This window comes from Leptodactylus fuscus, chromosome 10 (genome assembly GCF_031893055.1).
Source record: "Leptodactylus fuscus isolate aLepFus1 chromosome 10, aLepFus1.hap2, whole genome shotgun sequence".
Lineage (NCBI taxonomy): Eukaryota > Metazoa > Chordata > Amphibia > Anura > Leptodactylidae > Leptodactylus > Leptodactylus fuscus.
Window position 1 is genome coordinate 15,939,376 of NC_134274.1, and position 15,490 is coordinate 15,954,865.

Here is a 15,490-nt window from a genome sequence, read left to right on the forward strand (position 1 = left end):
TTGCAGTGACATATTGGCCAAGGTGATGTTTTCTCTAGGAGCCCTGGGGTAAATGGCCCACTGTGTCCTCCAACAATTGTTCCACCAGTAGGGGGGGTGGAAGTGCAGATTATCCCTGAGCAGGAACACGACAGAAGCTGGACATGAGGATTAGTATTCATTCTTCCTCACAGGGTTTAATGCAGGTGTACATATCCATATACTCAGGCATCCATATGCATATCCACTATGGTACAACATACAATTTAGGCTCCATTCAAATCATGTGTCCTTTGTGTCGTGTCCTAAAAAACCCTACATTTTATCACTTATTTTTACTTTCTAACATCAAATGAAACATGGACAGCGTATGGATGACATCCGTGTGCAGTCCGTCTTGTTTTGTTTTTACCTTAATGGATCCATAGTCTTCAAAGGGCGAGGCAAGTAGAGAAAAGATGAAAAATAGTGCATGCAACCGTTTTGTTCTCGTTGACCCTTGGCTCCTAAAGAAATGGACACGTGTATTGCCCCATTCAGTATAATGGGTCCATGTGTTGTTCTCCCTAATACTGTAATACGGATATGATATCACAGCTCTCCAGCCATATCCCTGGCCTCTCTGTAAGTACAGCGCTCTGCACCGCGCTCGTCCTTCGAAGGGTTAAGCATGACAGCTTTATTTCATTTTTCAATTATCCGCCGCCGTATACCAGCTACAAAATGAGTCTTGAGCCGTTAACATCATCAGATTACAACATTATGTCCTTAGGCTAACTTAGTAAGCCTTTCGCTATGATTTAACACTTGTGTTTGTGTCCCATTGTACTCATGTTTGCCTAATTTATTCATGGGCCAAGGATTTTAATCACAACCTTGCGCCAGGTTTAGTGCTGATTACCCTTCTTTTCAGCAGCACTTGTGACATATCTGATGGCGGTCTCATGCTGCCACGCTTTGCTGGCAAGATTCATTGGAGGTTAATTAAATCCATCTTCAAAACAACGAGGGGCCAATGAGCCATATCCTTGTTGCAATAGTAAATTAAATGATGCAATTGTTTCTACCTCCATCATCTGAGAAGGGGAGTGGGCCGGGGAGGGGAGGCTTGAGTAAATGAATTGTTAGAAGGCTCACACGTTCCTAGCCCCCAAGGGGAAGCAGCAGCATGTGGCCGTAAACCCGCCGTTTAATTTGTGGCTACAGCTAAAGATTACTGTTATCGGCAGGCCGAGGTCCCCGGGGGCGGCTCCATGTTAAAGATGACACATTTAAAAATTAAGAATGTTTTTTTATTCCCTGCAGGAATTTACAGCTCTTCTTCCCATTCACATGCAAATGAATACAAAAAGGCGTTGTGCATGAGACAAGGCAGGGATCAGGCTCCACGCTGCCTCCGCTGTAATTAAAACATACACAAATTAAATACAATTATCTAGTGTGGTTTTTTTTGTGTTTTTTTTTTAAACAGCGCCGAGCGTCATTAATCTAATTAATATCACAGTCAATCAACTCGGCAATGCTGTTGTGATTGTTGGAAGATGTATGTTTTATTTCTTGCGTGGCAGCAACTGGCAGCTGCAAGCCTCAGCTGGCACGGCATGACAAAAGGATGACAACAGTACCAGCAGCCCCTGTCCCTTGCTCAATGGGTACTATAGTCTGCGACTACCACACCTGCCATTCATCACCTACATGACAGTCATTGTGATAGATGACTATTAAGAAGCTTTTCTGCCCCGTGTTTCCCTACTGATGACTTATTTTTCTTCTACTTTTTTTTTTTTTTTTTCTCAAGTACGTATTTCCCGACAGCATGTAAGCTCTTAGTGTTTTATAGTTTCGGTACCTATTAACATGAAGGGTAGGATCTCTGTTTGCTATGACAATGATCGGCTTTAAAACAACTTTAGTGGATTTGCCTTTCACATGACAGGATTCAACAAACGTCCTATGAATAGCCAGTACGCAGCCCATAGACTCTAATGGATCTAGTCACACAACCGTTGTTTTAAGGGTCCGTGTGAACGACCTGGGAAAAATACAACGTGCAAATTCTCAACCTGATTTTACGGACACAGGGCTATGAGAGATCCATGCAAACCTCGGGTGTAGTTTTTCACAGCCATGTGCATGATATGGACATAAGACTACAGCTTCATACTTTACTGTCACTTCAGGATTTCTGAGAAATCGAAGCGTCCTGTGAATAAAAGCCAATTTGATGGTTTTCAGTTTGGTCTTCGATATCAATAAGTGACCTAGGGTGTCATAAGGAGCCAAATGACCGTAACTAGGCGAAGCTCCGCACCGTTGGGGTATTCTGTCCCCGTTCCATTTGAAAAATGTGGAGAGAAAAGTCGGGCGTAAACCCAGCAGACCCTATTATAGTCTATGGGGTCCGCAGGTAACCACTTTTTACGTGGATTGGGTTTTCATTTTTCAGATCCACAAGGGAGGGACTAACACCCCTTGTCTAATTTGTCTACAGTATATAAAAGTATACTGGGTGGATTATTTTAGAAACTACTCAGTATATTGTAGCGACGCATAACCTGATTGGGACGCTATACGATGAATATCTGTATAACATATCATGAATGCTCTGTGCCGGGCCTGGGTGGGCTGGGGGCCAATCCGAACGTTGGTAAGATGTAGACACCTTACTATATGGGTACCCTACATCTCTGCAGTTACAAGGAGTCCTAAAAATAACAACCTACATTAAGGAAGTCCTCAGGAAAGTGCAGGTTTGTTCTGCACATGGAAACAAATGCTATATCATAGCACAACCGGCAGCAGAAAAGCACTTTACTCTTCCATTTTCTTTTAAGAAAAATACCACAAAAAAAAATATTTATTGGAACTATACTATATAGAAATGAAATGGTAGTGTTAATGAGTTAGAGACCGTATTAGCATTTTGAAGCACTGACCCTGCTTTACATGCCACTTCCAGGGTTAAAAGGATTAATAGTCCGGGGCAGGATATCACTAGCGCCATAAGACCTTAATCACTTCCATGGAGAGCGGCACCAGCGGCCGCCTGACTGGTCAGTAGTTAAATCACTTCAGCTGCAATGGAGCCAGCTGGATAACACCCCGGCCGCGCTAATGATTCACTGACATCCATGGTTTTATTTTGGTACATTAAATATATATCAAGAATTGATAGGCCACAGCATCCTTTTTACACCAGTAGAGTTTGAAGATGCTTAATCTCCAAGGATGAAATACATATGGGCATTCTCCAATAGAAATTATGTACGTTTTATTTTTTTTTTATTTTAGAGCACCATTAATTCCAGAGCATGAAAAGGGTTTACTTACAAAACCATAGAGAAAAAGGAAACCCATGTACAATAAGCAAGAACTGAGTGACGAGGGGGAAAGAAGACCCAGCTCATGAGGCCTTACAGTGTACAAGGGGTAGGGGAAGAAGACCGAAGATGATGGTATAAGCTGCTCAGATAGTATTGTATAGGCACGAGGGGTACTGTAGAGTGTAAGGTGGGATTTCTGGTCGCTTTGGAAGTTTTTGATAGTAAGGGGCCGGTGATGTGTTTGAGGGTACTAGACAGCATGGTTGAGGTCTGGATTGGTGAGGTGCAAGACAGTCTGGTGGGAGGCCACAGAGAAGGACGGTCCAGTATTGTAGATGGGAGATGAGGATGAGGGAAAGCACATTTTGGAGAAATGTTTCTTAGGTGGAAGTGGTGGTAAGGAATAGGATGTGCGATATGAAGTCCAAGGCAGAGTTAAAGATCACCCCAAGGCGGTAGAATTACAGGGAGGTGAAAGGTGTGGGTGCAGTAAATACAGCAGATGGTTCTTGTGGGGGAGTTGAATAAAATGGGTTTTCTGCATTGGATAATAAACTACAGTCCACTGACCAGCCCAGTATTCCTCCAGTAATAGGTTGATATGCCTGACAGCTTGGTGATTTTATTTATTTTTTGGTGCATGCTGCACAGATCCTACATGCCTTGTTACAGTACAGCAAAATGCCCTGTTCATACTGGTATCATGGCTTCAGTCATTTTCCATAGCTGTGATTATAGCAGCGGCTTCAGCAGATCCTATTAACACTTTCTGGTTCCATCAGGCCTGGGCACAGTAGATTTCACAATTTTGGCCATCAAATGGAATGAACCCTAATAGCAAAGCAACCAAAGTCTGGGGATGAAATGTATGTAAAGAAAGGCCGTGTCTACAGCAACATATCAGGGTGCAGTGTTCATTTTCTATATGGCCTCTCAAAGATGAGAGCTGAAATCTGATTGGTTATCTGCAACCCCTCTACTTTGCCTTTGCACTTCTTTGGATCCCCCTTTGCCTTTTAAATACATTGCTACCTATTCCTGATCCTATTAATTTCTAATTATATGTGCGCCTCTATTGGTGGTTGATACAATTGAGAATATAGAGTTCTTACACAAACGGTATCAGCATGTAACATTATGTCCCACAGTGTCTCTGACATCCCTGGTGTACGTTAGGGGTTAATTCTTCCTAATCACGCGCGCTTCCTACCGACAGATATTTTACAACTGTATTATTTGGAGCAAGAAAAGATTAGTCTCCGATATTGACAACAACATCTCATAATAGTGCCTTTTCATTTACTGAATGACAATGTGGCGTTGGCTTCCAGGCACAAGCGATTCTTTGTGTATCTTAATAATGCTTGTACACAGTGATGTCAGTCAATTTCTGACCTCTACAGTCTAGTATTATTTTCGGCACTGTGATAGATTTCTCCCCAGCGGTCACGTACTCGCTAATAGTTTGGCGACATTTATTGTGTTCCTCTAGGGTGCCGAATTAGGACTGAAGGAATTCATTCAGAAGTCTAGCATGTTAGTCCTATTATAAAATATGGTTGTGGTATTAAAGCCCGTTCATAAAAAATACATTGGGATAAGTTACTCGACAAGTTACACTGTGCTGCAAATCTCAACGAAAAATTGCCGAAAAATAGACAATAGGAAATAAACTATTATGTGAGTGAACTGAAAACAAATCGAAAGCCCATCCATATTTTTGGCGCGAGCTTTGACTTCCATCAATTCTTCTAGATACACTTGCACACAAATTTTTGAAGGAACTCTGCAGGGAGGTTGTTCCCGCCATCTTAGAGAACTGAGCACTTGCTCCAATCCTTCTCTCTCTTCATGTCATCCCAGACAGACTGGATAATGTTGTGATCAGGTCTCTGTATTGTCCGTATCATCAATTCCAGGACTCTTTGTTCTTCTTTACACCAAAGATAGTTCTTAAAGGGATGTTGCAATATGTGAATGTGACCTCTGTGATGAACACCGCAGTAATCTCAGGTCATTGGGTGGGTTAGGTAGTCAGAATTGTATCACTTTAGTCTATCATGAGATCACATCTTTGGTTTTGTAACTAGACTTGGTCATCTATTGTATAAAGTTTTCTTTTGGCTTAATGTAGTCTCCAGCTTTAAGAATGCAGACGTGCAGAAAGTTGACTTGTATGCTTTGGCTCACAATTGTATAACATTGCTTTTATAAGATAGGGAATAGCCAAAAAGTGACTTTTCCAGTCACTGCTTAATTTTCCACTAACCAACAGTGTAATGTTGTCATAATATACAGTTATACATCACATTGATTAAAGTGGTCGCCCCAATAAAACTACAGCTGTCCAAATGCACGTCATGAAGAAGCCAGCGCAAAGAGCCTGGGTGCAATACCCCATCTCTCCTGGAGAGGCAGCACATGTTTATATCAGGTGATTGTTAGGAGTCTTTGTCAGTGGTTCCTCATTCATGACCTAATAGATACCATATTATTGAACATTATGGATTATTAGGATCCAGTCGTTTCTTTCTAATCTCGAATAAAGTCCCAATAGTCATCAGATATAAAACACAACACATTTTATGTCGTTTATGGTGCAGAATGTTGATACATTAAAAAACAGACAAAGAAATGCACACTATATATCTAGGGCTGCTACAACCAAACAATGTATTCGCACCAGGCCCTACAGTAGTGAGGGCCCTCCCAGATTGAGTGGGACAGTCCCGTATTTCAGGTACTGTCCTTCTGTTTCGGGTAGCAGATGACAGTGACTTCAACTCTGTTTGCATCTTACAATGAATACAATGGTGGAGCAAGGAACTAATGACTTCGGCTGGTGATGTCTCTAACAAGAAGGTATTATGAGCGTAAAGCCGGAGACATTACTACAAGCAGAGCCTGCAAGACAGTTCTGTAGGAATGGGATTAGGTGAGTAATTGTAAATCGTATGGTTACTTGTGGGGGCTACCAGAGTAATACACTATATTGTATGGTAAACTTGAGTGGATTTTATATTTATGGGGACCACTTAGGAAACCATTAAAGTGGGAACACTAGTGTGTTAAAGCACTCCAGCGTATAGGAACAGATCCAAGTCACCCCAAGACTCTGTGCTCAGCTTGATGCAGCCTTCAACTTTCCTAGGAAGAAATTCAAGTCAATAAAACTCCATTGTCAGTGTAACTCATTAAGAAAAAATATTCACATTTCGGCCATATATGGTGTGTGTCAAGCCAATAACAGAGAAAACACTGTATGGTCAAGTATTGAACTAAAACTGGTTAAATTGATCCCATTCTGACATTTACTGGGTCCGCTGTCCGTCTCAGCACAAGACATTACCCACCAGTGCATTTACTAACTCCAAGAATTACATCTGATATAGAATCTGTGAGCGACTTTCTACATACAGTAGTGGAAATACAGCTATAGGTGTTATATAGGTGGAGCCATAGATGTGATATGGATACTGTATAATGACTATACCCGAGGGAATCCCAAGTGACTATCTGTCTTTGACTCTTGGCCCTTGAGATGATTCTTCCTCCTTTCACCTAGTTACAAGATGGCCAACTTTTTGAGCTTCCTCAATTGGCCTATTTAGATTAATGATATGGTAATGGGTCAACATTCAGCCGGAACTCACTGTTGTGTATATAATGAGAATAAAGCAGGGAAATGGTATCTAAACCTTCCATTGTCCCTTAGTGGAAGCTGGAGCAGCCATTGTTGCTTTGCCTTCCCAGTGTGCTATAGAATGGGGAGATTTAAAGATGTCAATCAAGCCTTGTAAATTCCAGGCCTCGGACAACCCACAATATGAAGTTACTAGTTTAAACAGGTGCAGCGTAATGATCCCGGGCCAGGTTTACAGACTGCACGTGCGGACCACTAAAAAGCTAAAATAAAAAGTTTTGTGTTTTTTTTCCTTTCACTTCCTTTCATTCAGCAGCTTAGCTGGAATGGGCTCCCCTTCCCTTCACAGGCCGGTGTCCCCATGAATATTGACAATTTGTAGCCAGATCTAATGTTTAATGATGTTTCGTTTGTCGATGAACCACCCAGCTGATGCTATTGTGCCAGTTTATTGCTGCTTATCTTTAATGGCGGGCTCCTTTACATGTGGAGTGCATTGGGGCACTGCCGCTTGTCCAGGTCTTTTTTTTTCTTCTTTCTTTTTACTCGTTTCTGAGCAAGTGGAAAAGAATGAGATCTCCAGAACATCTGTCTGAGGCAGGAATCGGCCCCAGCTCAACCCTTTGTTTGCCCGGCCTTTGTTGCCAATTTCATGCTATCAGAGGGGCTGCATGTTTTTCTGCTTTAAGTTGTCAGACAAATAAAAGCTTTGGATACAGGGTCACATTTAGAGGGACGGGCATGAAAAATTGGTAAGAAGCACTTTTAAGGCCACCCAGATCACTTGCCAATTTGAGCAGAGAGCGTTGCCTTGCTGGGTGTCATTTTTAAGAAAACAAGGGGGCAGTTTGTTTTGTAGGCAGTCAATTCACGAACACACAGAATTTTAGGTATAGACTGAATAAGGCACGTTCACATGGTTCATTGGATACAGATTCACAGGTTCTTTCCAGGGCCATTTTAATATTTGGTCTTTTTTCTAAGTGTGCCTCCCCCCCCCCCCCTATAATTTAATGTCCCTTCAAATGGCCTAAGGAGGCAAATACAGTTGCAATTGCTGTCTGCCCCCCAAACCAGCCATATCTGGGTCAGCAGAGGGGGGTCCCCACTACCATAGGGCCTGGTACAGATGCATCTTTTACTCTATAGTTGGATAATGATTGCTATGAGTCTTCCATTGTTGGCAATGATAAACCGTTTTGTAATTTACAAAACCCAGAATTTTCCATGCCAAAAGTTATTCCTGATCATGGGGTAGAAAAGCCTTGTTGAGGGGGCTATATCTGCAAAAAGAGAGCCAAGGTTCTTTGGGCTAATTCCAATTCTCCCCCACAGCAGAAACATTTCTGGCTATATGTGGCATAGCCTCGGTGGCAGTGGCGTAACTACTGAGGTAGCAGCTGCCACAGGGCCCGGGACATTAGGGGCCCAGCGACAGCCGCTACTGCTGCGTTTTATTTTTTTTCTTAATAGGCCATTAAGGTTAATCCAGCTGGTAACGGGCCCTATTTCCTTGCCAATCCTGGCAGGGGCTGGGATCGGTATGTGACGTGCGGGCCCCACAAACACTATTATTATATTCGGGTGTGGGGGGGGGAGGGTTGGGAGAGGTAAGAGAAAATAAAAAACAGTGTTACTTACCTCTCCACGCTCTGGGCAGGCTTCGAGCCTAGTAGTGTGACGTCACCTGACCAGGGCCTGCGGCCTGGGTCATGTGACCTCCCAGCTGTCATTGAAGATAGATGACACCACCGAGGACTATAGTGGAGCCCTGGATTGGATAAGTAACAGTGTTTTTTATGTTTTTATCCCCTCTCGGTCTCCGATTATTATACTTTGGGGTCTGAAAAGATATAGTTTAGTATAATAATTGTTCATGGGTGTCCACAGTGGGGGAAAATACTGTGTGCAGGGGCCACTATGGGGCATAATACTGTGTGCAGGGGCCACTATGGTTCATAATACTGTATGCAGGGGCCACTATGGGGCATAATATTGTGTGCAGGGGCCACTATGGGGCATAATATTGTGTGCAGGGGCCACTATGGGGCATAATACTGTGTACAGGGGCCACTAAGGGACATAATACTGTGTGCAGGGGCCACTATGGGGCATAATATTGTGTGCAGGGGCCACTATGGGGCATAATACTGTGTTCAGGGGCCACTATGGGGCATAATACTGTGTGCAGGGGCCACTATGGGGGATAATACTGTGTGCAGGGGCCACCAAGGGACATAATACTGTGTGCAGGGGCCACTATGGGGCATAATATTGTGTGCAGGGGCCACTATGGGGCATAATATTGTGTGCAGGGGCCACTATGGGGCATAATACTGTGTGCAGGGGCCACTATGGGGCATAATATTGTGTGCAGGGGCCACTATGGGGGATAATACTGTGTGCAGGGGCCACTAAGGGACATAATACTGTGTGCAGGGGCCACTAAGGGACATAATACTGTGTGCAGGGGCCACTAAGGGACATAATACTGTGTGCAGGGGCCACTATGGTTCATAATACTGTGTGCAGGGGCCACTATGGGGGATAATACTGTGTGCAGGGGCCACTAAGGGACATAATAGAATGCACAGGAATGCGGGGGGTAGGGGGGATGGATCAGGGTCTTCGCCGTTGGTCAGGATGTCAAAAGTTCACCATGTGGCCCTGCCATTCCTACTTACGCCACTGCTCGGTGGGCTAGCCTCTAACATGCTGCAATATACAGCACCATTGTGGGTGGTGGGATCTCAACAGATCCCATTCACACAGTGCAGAAAATAACTGCAGTGTAAAGTTGTGTGCGCTGTGGTTTGGAAGCCGCGGAGGGTCCGTCTCTTGCTGTGGGGTTTTTGATCTTTGTAATGCAGCCAAGCTGCACATGTAAAACCAGAGGCGAAAGCTGGACAATTTTGACTGCCTTTTGCAGGGGGCTGGACTGCTGCCGGTATCCTCCCTCTCCGCTGTGTGGCCGTAGCCTGCGGTATTTTTAGTTGTAATAATATCGGCTGTGCTGCTTTTATTAATCCTTTTATTTTATACTTTAACCACCTTGCATGCTTTGCAAGCCATAGGCACTCTCTGTACGGTCATAAGCTGTCATATTTGGAGATGTTCACCTCTATAAAACAGTATCTGATGGAGCAGAACATCACAGAACCTGTATACCATTGCTTATATCCATAGGTCGGGGCTGTAGTATCCTGCTACCTTCTGCAGTACAGCCTTGGCCAGTTAGCCAGGCTTTGTAGACAAGTCCATTAAATGGCAGAAAGTATTAATGACTTGGGTTGGAGAAACTAATTTACCTGTAAAAAGCTTTTCACTTGACCTTAGAGCTTGGTTCCACTTTTCTGTTCATTATCTGGCTGACTGTAAAGGTTATATCCCAGTCTCTCACATATACATGGAGGACATAGGAGGTAAAGCGTATACTTTGTGCCAAAGCTGAGTTGCAAGTACATTAAACTGTACTCAGTCCGCCATTATAGGATTACCGCACCTCCGGCTCTCATCATGTCCCTCAGATGCTCCTTTTAGAGACTTGCAAGGTGACTTCAGAAAAGTCTTATCGCAGGAGTGATGTGACAATTAACCAAGTCCAATTTCTACTGTCCCTAAAAGAGAAATGGCATCCTTACATGCCAAGATACCAAGGGTGCACGGCGGAAATCGCAGATAGACCGTAATATGGAAGTGACAGCCACATTTTTCCACCTGTGCATTGGTACTGGGGTTATTCTTCTCCTGTCTCGTATTGAATATAAAATAGAATACTTTTCAGATGTTTCCTATGGATGACCTTATGGATAGCGGCCTGGCAGACAGTATGACTATATTTACTGCATCTATCGGTAAGCTGTCCCAGAGTTCTCCATGGTAAGATTGTTGAACCTGTAAGGGAAGAAGCTCAGGGGTTAATACTGTTCCATTGCAGCACCTAAGGCAACGTCTATACAGAGTTTGGAAACACATGGGTTGGTTTCTTCCTATGCAAAGACATACTGATAGGTTAGTTTGGACATAGGATAAGTATACATCAGTATAGATTGTTGGCTTTCTATAAATTAATCAAAAGACATGTTTGTTTTTTCCTGGCCTTACTATGTCCATATATATCTAACTTCAGGAATCGATACATACTCTGATCCCTTTAGCTGCCTATCTAGGCAGATTTGTGATTCTAGCCTGTGGGGGGGGGGACACAAAAATGTTGGTTTGCAATGAGTTTTCAGTGTTTGAATTTGGTAGATCTCCTGACATGGAGGCCCAGTTGTATGCAACTTTTTGCAAGGCAGTTGTATCCTTTGCTCTTTAGTGTAATATGGTACTGGAATACAGATAACGTCTGTGTATAATATGTTTGTGTGTGTGTATAAAATATATATATGTGTGTGTGAGACAGACAGATAGATAGATAGATAGATAGATAGATAGGAGATAGATAGGAGATAGATAGGAGATAGATAGATAGATAGATAGATAGATAGATAGATAGATAGGAGATAGATAGATAGATAGATAGATAGATAGATAGGAGATAGATAGATAGATAGATAGGAGATAGATAGATAGATAGATAGATAGATAGATAGGAGATAGATAGATAGGAGATAGATAGATAGGAGATAGATAGAGAGATAGATAGATAGGAGATAGATAGATAGGAGATAGATAGATAGGAGATAGATAGATAGATAGGAGATAGATAGATAGATAGGAGATAGATAGATAGATAGATAGATAGGAGATAGATAGATAGATAGATAGATAGGAGATAGATAGATAGATAGATAGATAGATAGATAGGAGATAGATAGATAGATAGATAGGAGATAGATAGATAGATAGATAGATAGATAGATAGATAGATAGGAGATAGATAGATAGATAGATAGATAGATAGATAGATAGATAGATAGATAGATAGGAGATAGATAGGAGATAGATAGATAGGAGATAGATAGATAGATAGATAGATAGATAGATAGATAGATAGATAGATAGATAGATAGATAGATAGATATTACATTTGAATTTTGTGAATTTGAAGAGGGGCCTCTGTACAGAAATGTGTAGTTGGTTTCATTTGGCATATGTGAGATCCATAAGCGAGTAAAGATGCATTAGTATAGAAGCACAGAGCCTTAATGTAGTCCTTCAGTCATTTCAAGTTATGGGTGATCTCTCTATTTGGTGGGGTGTGACTGCAGGATCACAAGAACAGGGGGCCATGATGTCCCACATGAACAGAGCAGCAGATCACAAATGTGTGTTTCTGCTCCATCCTTTTATATAGAACTGCTGGAGATAGTATCATAAAGATTTATGGCACGTCAGACTCATCATACATGTACATCCTTGACACTTTGTGGGGAACAAGAAATCCCTATTTTTGGAAAGGGGTATTCCAGTAATTTCACGTAGTCTCCTTTCTATAGGACCCCTACAGCTCAGCTAAATCTCCTTTTAGTAACCTCCACATACATACACGCCGTATGTCTCCTTTCATTCCTCCACATACATACACGCCGTATCTCCCATTCCTTCCTCTCCACATACATACACGCCGTATGTCTCCTTCCATTCCTCCACATACATACACGCCGTATCTCCTCTTCCTTCCTCTCCACATACACACCGTATCTCCCCTTCCTTCCCCACCACATACATACACGCTGTATCTCCCCTTCCTTCCAACAGAAATAGACTTGACAGGCTGATCAGGAGGGCCAGTTCTGTCCTGAGGAGCCCCCCGGACCCAGTACAGGTGGTGGGTGACAGAAGGACACTGTCTGTGGTGACCTCCATGCGGGAGAACAAATCCCACCCCATGTATGGGACCCTGATGGGACTTGGCAACTCTGTAAGTGACCTTCTACTTCACCCCAAGTGTGAGAAGGAGCTATCGCAGGTCCTTCCTTCCAACCACGACCAGGCTGTATAATCTACATCAGACCAAGCGAAGATCACTCCACACAGAGAACTAATGATTATGACTATGAAGTCTTCCTTCTTTCTTCTTCTGTTCCTTAGCTGTTATGGACTCCTAGTATATCTTCTCTTCTCAGCATATGTGTGTCTACGTCTGTAATATATTACTGTGTATTATCCTGTATCTGTATTACTATGCTGCTGTAACATGCTGAAATTTCCCCACTGTGGGACTCTTAAAGGATTATCTTATCTTATTTGACTCCTCCAAGTTCAATGTGCTGTCCTTAACTCTCACATTACATGAAATCCCTTCCAATTTCCTTTGGTGCTATAAAATACTAGAGAAGTTATTGGATAGAACAGAAATGGAACAATATTAACAAAAAACCATCTGCATCCTTCACGAGGAATAGGGGTGGTCAGTCATTTGTCCATAGAGCACATATATAGATAAATAGAGATGCAGCGTTTACTTCTCAGTGTATTAAAAATAAGTGCCCCCCTGTATGTTAAACAGTCCCATGGACATCTGGTATGTTTGGTTTTAATCTGCTGACTTAAAAAAGTCGGGATTAAATCTTGCCTTTCCACCCCTTTTGTAGTGCAGTCAGGAAAGTGACAGAGCTGCCCTGAAACAAAGGTCTTCCTTATTCCAGCCAGTGTAGCATGTGGCTGATCAGCCCCTGTTTCCAGAGCCGCTTCTATCAGGGAGACAATGAAGCATCTGGTAGGCTTTTTCATGTGGCCAAGATATTTCCTTGTCTGTACTTTAGCTCGGACAGTCGGCCTAGCCTCCCTGGGTGCTATTTTCTCCCTTTAAGGGCTGGGTGCACCAAAACCAGTGGTAAGAGGTCAAGAGGCCAAAGTGATGAATTTTTATGTCCCTGTTTCTTGTGTTTCTGCTCAGTGACAATTTTTTGCGCGCTGGGCTGCCTCTGAAAAGAAGCCACTGAGAGCAATTTGTCCTCCCAGGCAGGAAGAATAGGAAGGCAGATGAGTTAAAAAAGCATGTATGAGCGAACAGAAGAGCACACAAATGTTTTCCTATGGTAGAACAGAATGCCGCTGTCACCAGTCACGCTGGGAGGTGTGCGGAGATTTGTGGCCTTATTGGCATTCGATCAAATGACAAATGAATTTAACAGCACTTAAAGATATAACTGGGGGAGCGCTGCGGACTGTGCACAGATGTCAATGGGAGGCAGCCATTGTTTTAACCAATCATGTACTGGTTAAAATGTCATTAATGCAAACGCACTGAAGGACTGGTTATCGATATAAGCCATTGATACCAGGGTTGGAGGTGTTATGTTGTATTCTCATACACACAAAGTATACAGTCCTATGAAAAAGTTTGGGCACCCCTATTAATCTTAATCATTTTTAGTTCTAAATATTTTGGTGTTTGCAACAGCCATTTCAGTTTGATATCTCTAATAACTGATGGACACAGTAATATTTCAGGATTGAAATGAGGTTTATTGTACTAACAGAAAATGCGCAATATGCATTAAACCAAAATTTGACCGGTGCAAAAGTATGGGCATCCTTATCATTTTATTGATTTGAATACTCCTAACTACTTTTTACTGATTTACTGAAGCACAAAATTGGTTTTGTAACCTCAGTGAGCTTTGAACTTCATAGCCAGGTGTATCCAATCATGAGAAAAGGTATTTAAGGTGGCCAATTGCAAGTTGATCTCCTATTTGAATCTCCTCTGAAGAGTGGCATCATGGGCTACTCAAAACAACTCTCAAATGATCTGAAAACAAAGATTGTTCAACATAGTTGTTCAGCGGAAGGATACAAAAAGCTGTCTCAGAGATTTAACCTGTCAGTTTCCACTGTGAGGAACATAGTAAGGAAATGGAAGACCACAGGGACAGTTCTTGTTAAGCCCAGAAGTGGCAGGCCAAGAAAAATATCAGAAAGGCAGAGAAGAAGAATGGTGAGAACAGTCAAGGACAATCCACAGACCACCTCCAAAGAGCTGCAGCATCATCTTGCTGCAGATGGTGTCACTGTGCATCGGTCAACTATACAGCGCACTTTGAACAAATAGAAGCTGTATGGGAGAGTGATGAGAAAGAAGCCGTTTCTGCACGTACGCCACAAATAGAGTTGCCTGAGGTATGAAAAAGCACATTTGGACAAGGCAGCTTCATTTTGGAAACAAAAATTGAGTTGTTTGGTTATAAAAAAAGGCGTTATGCATGGCGTCCAAAAAGAAACAGCATTCCAAGAAAAACACATGCTACCCACTGTAAAATTTGGTGGAGGTTCCATCATGCTTTGGGGCTGTGTGGCCAATGCCGGCATCGGGAATCTTGTTAAAGTTGAGAGTCGCATGGATTCCACTCAGTATCAGCAGATTCTTGAGAATAATGTTCAAGAATCAGTGACGAAGTTGAAGTTACGCCGGGGATGGATATTTCAGCAAGACAATGATCCAAAACACCGCTCCAAATCCTCAGGCATTCATGCAGAGGAACAATTACAATGTTCTGGAATGGCCATCCCAGTCCCCAGACCTGAATATCATTGAACATCTGTGGGATGATTTGAAGCGGGCTGTCCATGCTCGGCGACCATCTAACTTAACTGA

At 42.7% G+C, this 15,490-nt stretch overlaps 1 protein-coding gene across 2 annotated transcripts in view; it reads left to right on the top strand.

Annotated features, from left to right (window-relative positions):
• INPP5A (inositol polyphosphate-5-phosphatase A) overlaps window positions 1-15,490 on the top strand; it is a 264,758-nt gene that overhangs the window by 200,923 nt on the left and 48,345 nt on the right. The gene's annotated exons all lie outside the window — the stretch shown is intronic.